General features: G+C 38.9%; 1 long non-coding RNA gene across 1 annotated transcript; it reads left to right on the forward strand.

Moving 5' to 3' along the window:
- The first annotated feature begins 2,893 nt into the window (after positions 1-2,893).
- Positions 2,894-7,966, forward strand: LOC123185353 (uncharacterized). The gene is made up of 2 exons (XR_006493355.1): positions 2,894-3,374; positions 7,704-7,966. It is a non-coding gene; the product is annotated as an uncharacterized lncRNA (long non-coding RNA).
- Positions 7,967-9,346: the final 1,380 nt, after the last annotated feature.

A 9,346-nucleotide genomic window follows, 5' to 3' on the forward strand; every position in this document is an offset into this window, starting at 1 on the left:
AAAGTGTAAATAAAGATCTTAATTCCAATCACAAGTTTCTTTCGCCTAACAATCTTTCTTAGTTTCCTCACTTGACGCTTGTTCATGAATATCTCATTGCCCATACGCAAAAGGGATCGACGCGTGGATCAGTACCGCTCATATATGTACCTACAAGCAAGCAGTAAACGTTAGAAGCTAAACTCAGATTGCACAAATGATGTAAAATACAACTACCTATGTTCCTAAGTACAAGTTTTTTTTTGAGATTTGAATATGAACTACATACGGATGTATATAGAATTATATATATAGTTTAGATTATAATCTAGGTTCACTCATTTTGCTCCTTATGTAGTCTATATTGGAATCTCTAAAAATATTTATATTTAGTAATAGATGGTGTATAAGACATGGGATGCAACTAAACTCGACGGCAAACAACATCATCGCCTATTATAGCCCTGTGTAAGTACATGGGAAGCCAATGTTAACTACAACAGGGTTAACATCCACAAAAAATAACAAATGGTAATAAAACGACAGCATTTGTAGTGATATCTTCATTTCGAAAGAGTAGCATGGTAGCAAAGGGATGGTTTAAAAATGGATACAACTGTTAATTGCAACAGGCTTAACAACATCCTAATTCATGTTTTGTAAATGTGTAGCCATTGAAATACAACTCTTTAAAATGGATACAACTGTTAATTGCAACAGGCTTAATGGCCATTGAAACCAGTATTGATAAAAATGCAATTGGCAGAGTTAAACATCACAGGGCAGGTGCTACCAGAGCAGATAATGGCCCAGATGTCTATAAAAAGGTAGGGAAAATAGCTAAAATGTGTTAGCATGTTTACTACACCATGCTTAATACATCGATAATACAAAACATAGACATTAATTGCAACTGGTATTGGTAAGATTGAACTGGTGGGTACATACTTGGCAAGTCCTGAGAGGTAGTTGCTGGGGCACTTCATCTTGGCCAGAGCCCGCCCAAAGGGTCCACAAAAAGTATAGATACGACGGAGACGTATCAGTAGGTGGTAGCCCACCATGCTTCGGTCTCTGCCAAGCTCTCCTCACCACAGCGTGCGGCCTCTCTTTTCTTGCAGCAGCGGGACTCTCTTTTCTTGACTGCTTTCTGCCTTATTTGCTCCATCTGTGCGGCTTTGGCCGCCGCTAGATCCACCACCCATTCGTCCATGGCAGCCTCAAAGTCCGCCCATGTAACTGTCTGGCCGCCGACAACGATGAACTCTGCGCAGCGAGATGCCATCGCTTCCTTACCATGTGTGCGGTCACAGGCAGCGAGGAATGCAGCGCGGCGGGATGCCATCGCTTCCTTACCAGTTACTGTGCGCCGTGGTGCCATGGACGACGCCTAGAGAGAGCTCTGGGATGGAGGGGCTGGGCAGCCATACAGTGCAATGGTATTCAAGAGCTCAACGATAAACGACAACAAAAATGTGGCTTCCCTTACAATTTTGCTTGTTCATTATCGCACATGGTTCATCTCCGTCGCTTCCGGAAACAGTGTGCGTTGATCCTATTGTGTGTTGCATTATGATTGGCCAGAACCCCAGCCACGCAGATCGCGCGTGTGCACCGTAGGATGTGTCGCGATCGAACGGCAATCCACGTCCCTCACATCGCACCTGTGCACCTATAGCTGGATTGGATTTATATGCGCTACATGCCTAGAAAATGCACATAATCCCCCAAATATGGTAAATGAGCCCGAAAAAATGCCAAATTTGAACGAGGTGATTTGTAGAGTGTATGTTCGTCGTAGCAAAAAACTCCAGGGCAAAGGACGAAGAAAATTTGGATTCCCCTTCAATCTTGGGGATTTCCGTATCGAAAGCATGGAACTTCCTCAGTGATGGTTCAATTTATGAAGGGCGTGCATGACGACATAAGCCAAACCTTCTCAAAATTTTACCAGGAGATGGTGAGTTCATACCATGGCACCATGCCAGGTGTCATGTTTTTAAGCATTTATTTCAATTTTTTCTATAGTTAAAAACCCAACAAACAAACATTTGTGGTTGACTATTGCCACACATTTCATCAAAATATATGTCCATTCCTTATAAAAGGCGTGAGAATTTACTAAATGGCGCGAGCATGGTTTTCTAGGCCATTCTTGTGGACCCTTTCATCCATCGATTGTTTGAACTTGAATTATGTGCATTAATGGCTAGGAAATGCACATTGCAACATCCCGATTCTCGGAATGTTTAAGAATTTTTTTATTCCAAAAATCAGGGCGAGAAAATTTCATTTGTTTTATTTGTTAACAAAGCTTAAATTGGACTTTTATAATTGAAGGATTTAATTTGAACTAATGTGAACCTAATTAAATTTTGTGTTTAGTCTTTTCTTTTAATCAGCTCTTCTTTGGCATATTAAATATGCGTCTTGAATATTTTTTGGGTTACTCAAATTCGTTTGACTGCTCGAGCTTCTTTTCCTTCTCTCGATTTCCTAAAACGGAAATCAATTTCTTTTCCTTTTCTCAATCTCGGGTCAAATTCCATCGGACCATTAGATACGTTCTACCATTTGAATTGTTCACATGTCTTACTCATACTTCTTTCACACGTACATTGTTTATTAGACAAATCCACCAATACATGCATATGTACATCTCTCTTCTCTTCCCTGAGTTGAGCCACTGCTATTTTTCCTGTCTAAGTCGCATGGGCTTAGCCCATCTATTTTTTTGTTTTCTTTCTTTTTCTTTCTCCTCCCCTCCTCTCCACACGGGCTTCCATCCACTTGGCCCAACCAACTAAGGCCTCTCCTCCTCTCCTCTTGTACGTTGACAACTTCAGAAGGGAAATAGCCAACACACACGTACAGGAAGGGAAAAAGTCACCTGCAATTACATAGAGGAAACGGCTTTGCGTTCCTTCTCCTCCACTCCTTCCTTGGCCTGTTTCTCTGCCCATTTCTTCCGGCGAGCGAGCGCCCCTTGGTGCTTCCTATTCCTTTTTAGTTTCGTTCATAAACGCACAGAGAGCAAGAAACATACAGCCATGATTCTCCTCCTCCTCTAACTCCCTTGATCTTAGACCATTTCCAAAACCGGAGATATCTAGGCGTGCGCCTCTACTTCCTCTTCCAATCCCCTGGCAACTCATGCCCTCTCTCTTCCTCCTCTGCCCAAGAACACTCGTTGAACTTTTGAAGCTCCATGGATGCAAGGTTTAGATCCCGATGACTCGGACCATCTCTATCTGAATCCTTGTGCCATAAACTCCTCCTCCATGCCATGATTTCATTCAGGGAAGAAGGAACGTGATCCGTCAAGCACACACGAAGAATTCGGCATGTCCGCGTACACTGTTCATCAAGTTCGTCGCACCGTTCCATCAAACTCGGTGAGACTCTATCAAATTCATTTGCATGCGTACTTGTCATCACCTAGTGTATCCTGTAGACATCATGATTCAACCTATCTCTGTCATTGGCCGCGTGTGTCCAAAACCGAATTCGAATTGATGGCATAGACATAATTCTTTAGTTTTGTTCATCTTATGACTTTGAGCCCAATAGATAAAATTGTCCATATGATCGTAGAAATCCAGTGATGGGGTTAGATTGTGGGTTCTATCTTGTGATCGGTAGAAGAGATATAATCTTAGTCGTTTTTTTGTATGGAATCCAAATAGGTTTTGTGTTGGTAAAACTTTTCTATTGGTATGTTATTTCTATGTCTCTCGTTATGCCTAGGAGTATCAAATGTTTTACTCCATTGATCTGAAGGTGCGTTTTATTTTTTGTAGCATTTCGTGTAGATAACTCTGTGCATCATCTAAAAGTATGATATGCCTTTGTATTAGTTCCTTCGAGTTATTACCTTGTGTAGGAGTTGATTGGTGCATCAGTTATCATCCATCATACATGATTGGCGCGTGTTATTATTTTAATTAGATTTGGAGCATTATCAGTGTAATCTTATTATCATTATTTTGGTTGTGTTTGATACTTATTGTTTGCGAGCGTACAATATTTGGTCAACGCTCGACATGCTTATATTTATGTGGAATTATTCTAAACTTTTCTTTATGTATCGAATAATGTAATATTTCATGTTTCGATTATTTCCTTTTGTTTAGCATGAATATATCTTTGATATATTTTCTATATTCATTTACATCCATGTAGCATGTGTGTTTTATATATTCAAAATCATGTCATGCCTATGATAGTGGTCCGTCAATCTATTATTTTGTTGTTTAGTTTCTTTATAGTAGTTGTCTTGGATTGGCATGTTAACTTAGAACATAGCCATGGTTGTGATGAATTACTTGTTGTAGGCACTCTATTAGCATTTTAATTATCTATCTCATCATGCGTGGTTCAAGATCACTTTCTCACTTTGCTAACTTGTGTGACATGTCATGTTTTATGTGTTATTTTAGTAGCAACTTTTGAGTAATTGTTAACGCGATTTTGTAGAAGTTTATTGTTTAGTATTGCATGGATAGTTGCTTTATGTCATTGTCATATTTGCATTCTATATAGAATTTATTCGTTGTGACATAGAGTTCAGTTTATTATTTCTTGGTAATTAGCCAACATGTTATATTTACTTAGGATAGTAGCTATGCATGCTTAGTTGATTGACATGTGCTTAGTTGATTGACATGTCATATTAGTATTTACTCAAGTAGAAGTCATATTTGGTTGTATGCCTACCATGTGTTATATCATTGGTAGTTTGTACCTTATGTTCATACATTTGGTTAATGTTTACTTGGTAGATATATCATAGTGATTTGTTGATACCATACATTCTTTTATTTAAGAATTTCTTGTCTTATCAATACCATGTCATGATGTTCGATTGTATAACTTGATTGCATAACGCGTGTGTATACCAATATGTGTGTTGTATGATGCTTAGTTGTGTACCTTTTATATATTTGCAAGTGTATGATGACTACATAGAAATGCATGTCATCTTATTATTCATGCTTCTATAACACATGTTGATTTGGTTGATGAGATGACCTAGTTGTATACTTTCCTACGTGCTTAGTATGCTTCCATGTTCTCATTTATCATAACTAGCATCGTAGTGTTGTATGCTAACGTCGTGCTTGATCTTTAGGTCACTTGTTATCAACTAGGTTATCTCATAGTTACACGTTGCATTTTATTAGCAGCATATTTTGGTATATCGTGCCATGGTCATCCATGCTTAGCATCATATCTGGTTTAGCTTACTGTTGCATTTGTGGTATGCCTAAGTCTAGACATCAAGTCATGCTAGTTAACTTTCATGTGTTATTATATTCCATGTGTTATAGTTGTACTTGTGTTGCTCATATATGCTTGACTTGTCTCATGTTAGTGTTATGAGTGTTTGGCACATGTTGCATTAGCTCATCACATGATTAGGATAGTTTACCTTTCAATAGTTGAGTTGTGTCTTTCTCATATGCTTAGTGCACATTGTTGCTTGTTAATCATGTTGTGGTAATCTTTTTGCTAGAGGTCATTTGGATATTAGTTGTTTCCTTTATTATAAAGAGTGTCCTAGTTTAGTATCTTCTCATGGTCACTCATATGTTTAATGCTTGTGTTATTAGATAAGACCTCTTCACAATTCTATACTCACATGCCTTGTATGATGTGTCTGGTTATTTAATTTTCCAATTAGTTTTGTGATAGCATTGGTTTGTCTTTTGTCATAGAAATGCTTGCTAATAGTTGTTATGATTGGTGTTTAGTCTTTTCTTATTTTTAACCACAATAAATATTTCGATACATCCATATATTTACTTGTGGTTGATTATTAATCTTAATCATATCAATAGTAGTTCACTCTTTTGTTCCATGTCTTGTATAGTTTCTTATCAATTGTTTCACAAATGACTTGGTTTGTTATAATAGAGTTGATCATATTTTATATTACTAATGTTATAGGGTTAGACCTAGGTCAATTCGATTCATGTTGTTGAGTGATGTTTGATTGCGTAACTAGTATGGTTTGTAATGTTTGTTCGTTTGTCTTGTGGAACTATCGCCTTTTGAATTATTATATAGTTGATGCATATGTTTGACTACTATTGACCATTACAAATATTTAGATTCTATCTAAATATATATATATATATTTGTGGTTAACTATTACCTTCATCATGCCATGATGTGATTGTGTAGTTAAAATGCATAAGTTGGTTCCATTCCATGTGTGTTGTTGCCATTGTGTTGGTTATACAGTAGTTTTCTATATAGTTAGTCGTGATGTGTAGTAGGCACTACCTATGGTCAATATCATAGTTCGTATTAGAATGTTAGTCTTGATCACCAAGCCTTCCTTAGTTGCGTTAACCTAACCATGTCACTTCATTGAATCATCTCTCTTATGTTCCAATGTGCTACATCATTTCCGAATCTCCATCTTTGTCAATATCTTGTTATCCATTCACTCTTAACTTGTTTTGGATGTTATTTGGATTTAGTGTTGCTTTGGTATTTACTTGTTTGTCTTTTGCTATCATTACGACGAGTAGGGAGTGACGACGGTGTTGGACATGGACAGAAATAGGTTACCGAAGAATGACTCAACAATGAAGGCATGCCTCCTTCTTTGATCATACTTATCCTATGCTTTACAAAATTGCATTGTGTTTTATGGTTACTATATGCATGCTATTTTCATTCTTGTAGATAGCGTGTCAATTGACACATTACCTTGATCCGCTTGTTGCCCATTCACTTGACACCTGAGTAGAATTATAGTATTCTGGTAGAGTAGAAATGCTTAGCCATGCTTATCACCCTATAGGTGCTTGGTTGAATGACCTCTGAGTCATTGACAGTTGAAACTTATCACTGAGCTAGGCCAGTTGGCCCTTGTTGACCTTCTCTATCCTCTTCTACTCTGGGTGAAACTTACCATCTGAATACTAGCGCGAGCGACAGCTGAATCAAGGATTGAAGGAGCGATTGGCTGCCCTTCACTAGTTGAAGGGGGCAATCAGTCGTCTGTGCCGCATAAGGCCTAATAAGTCTTGGATTTGAAGATTGTGATAACAGTAGAGCCACATGCTATATGGGCACTGGCTTGGTCAAGTAAGCTAGTCAGCCTTAGGTGTCGATGTCGCCATACCGCATATGGGATAGCTGCCATGCGGGGAGTATCCTCGGCACAGATGGGGGTACCCGTTTGAGGACGTACTCTCAGTTTCGTGCGCCAGACCCAGTGGGCATGTCACATCTTTTGGGGATATAGTCCAAAGACCTCGTCACAATCTCCCTACCGGTATACCAAATGGTGTACTATACCGGCGGCCACTGGTGGCATCAAGACGGGATTGTGTAGTGTGGGTAAAGTGTACAACCTCTGCAGAGTGTAAAACTATTCGAATAGCCGTGTCCATGGTCATGGACGACACATGAATCTTTCTTGACGTACAGGACCTGTCTTGCTTATTCCCTCTTTGCCCCTATTCTTGAAACCTATGAAGGATGTGAGTTGATTGAGGATCCTCACTTGATGAAAGTTGTTCTGGAGATAAACATGTTTTCATCTAAAACTGCTTTTATCAAACTATTTTATTTGTAAAACAAAATTAGCTTTATGCAAATGAGCTTACAGCCTTCCTTTGAAGCCACATGTAGCTGTTAGGACCTTCTTCGAAGGAGGTATGTTGAGTATGTAATGTACTCATGGCAATAATTTTGTTGAACAACAGAGTCCCATGAAGACGAAGGTGATGTCTATGACAACTATGGCGATCCGTAGGAGTGAGGTCACGTGGACTACATCGACTGTCTGTGGCTGAGTTGGAGTCACTACGCATTGTACTTTCTGCTACTTTCTGATTGTAATAAATTTCATGAGAGTTTCTCTATGTATTCCTTGCGGCAATATTTATTAAACTTGTAATACTTTTACGTATTGTGCAATGATACCATTTCGCTGTGTTGTCAACAATGATCCTGGGGTTGAAAAATATACACAGGAGGGCTGGAAGTTAATTCCGGGTTCCCACACACATAATCCCCTAAATATGGCAAATGAACCCAGAAAAGTGCCAAATTTGAATACGATGATTTGCAGGTTGTATGTTCATTGTAGAAAAAAATGCATGGACAAAGGACAAAGGAAATTTGGACCCCCCTTCAATCTTGGTGATTTCCCCCTCGAAACCATGAAACTTCCTCGGTGATGGTTCGATTTATGAAAGGCGCGTATCACGACATAAGGAAAAAATTCTCCAATTTTTACCAGGGCATGGTGAGGCCATACCATGGCACCACGCCAGGCGTCATGTTTTCCAACCATGTGTTTCATTTTTTGTATAGTTGTTAACCGAGTAAACGACGCGTTTATGGTTGACTATTGCCATGCATTTCCTTGAAATACCTGCCCATTCCTTGTAAAAGGCATGAGAATGTACTAAATAACACGAGCATGGTTGTCTAGACCGTTCTTGTGCACCTTTTCATGCACTGATTGTTCGAATTTGAATTATGTCCATTAATGTCTAGAAAATGCACATAATCTCCTAAATATGGTAAATGAGCCTGGGAAAATGTCAAATTTGAACACGTTGCATTTGAGGCGGTATGTTGATCGTTGGAAAAAAACTGAATGACAAACTAGGACGGAAATTTGTATTCCCCTTCAATCTTGGGGATTTCCCTCTAGAAAGCATGGAACTTCCTCGGTGATGGTTCGATTTATGGAGGGCGTGCATGACGACACATAAGCCAAACCTTCTCAAATTTTTACCAAGGCATGGTGAGGTCATACCATGCCAGGCGTCATATTTTTTAAGCATTTATTTCATTTTTCTATAGTTGAAAACCCAACACACAAACATTTGTGGTTGACTATTGCCATATGTTTCATCGAAATATCTATTCATTATTCCTTGTAAAAGGCATGAGAATTTACTAAATGGCACGAGCATGCATGGTTTTCCAGGCCATTCTTGTGGACCCTTTCATGCACCGATTGTTTGAACTTGAATTATGTGCATTAATGCCTAGGAAATACACATAATTCCCTAAATATGGCAAATGAACCCGGAAAAGTGCCAAATTTGAACACGGTTATTTGCAGGTTGTATGTTCATCATAGAAAAAAACTCGTCGACAAAGGACAAAGGAAATTTGGATCCCCCTTCAATCTTGGTGATTTCCCCCTCGAAACCATGAAACTTCCTCGGGGATAGTTCGTTTTATGAAAAGCGTGCATGACGACATTTTTACCAGGGCACGGTGAGGTCATACCATGGCACCACACCAGGCGTCATGTTTTTCCAAGCATGTATTTCATTTTTGTATAGTTGTTAACCCAGTAAATGACACGTTTATGGTTGACTATTGC

The sequence above is a fragment of the Triticum aestivum genome, chromosome 2A, assembly GCF_018294505.1.
Source record: "Triticum aestivum cultivar Chinese Spring chromosome 2A, IWGSC CS RefSeq v2.1, whole genome shotgun sequence".
In the NCBI taxonomy this organism is placed as follows: Eukaryota; Viridiplantae; Streptophyta; class Magnoliopsida; order Poales; family Poaceae; genus Triticum; species Triticum aestivum.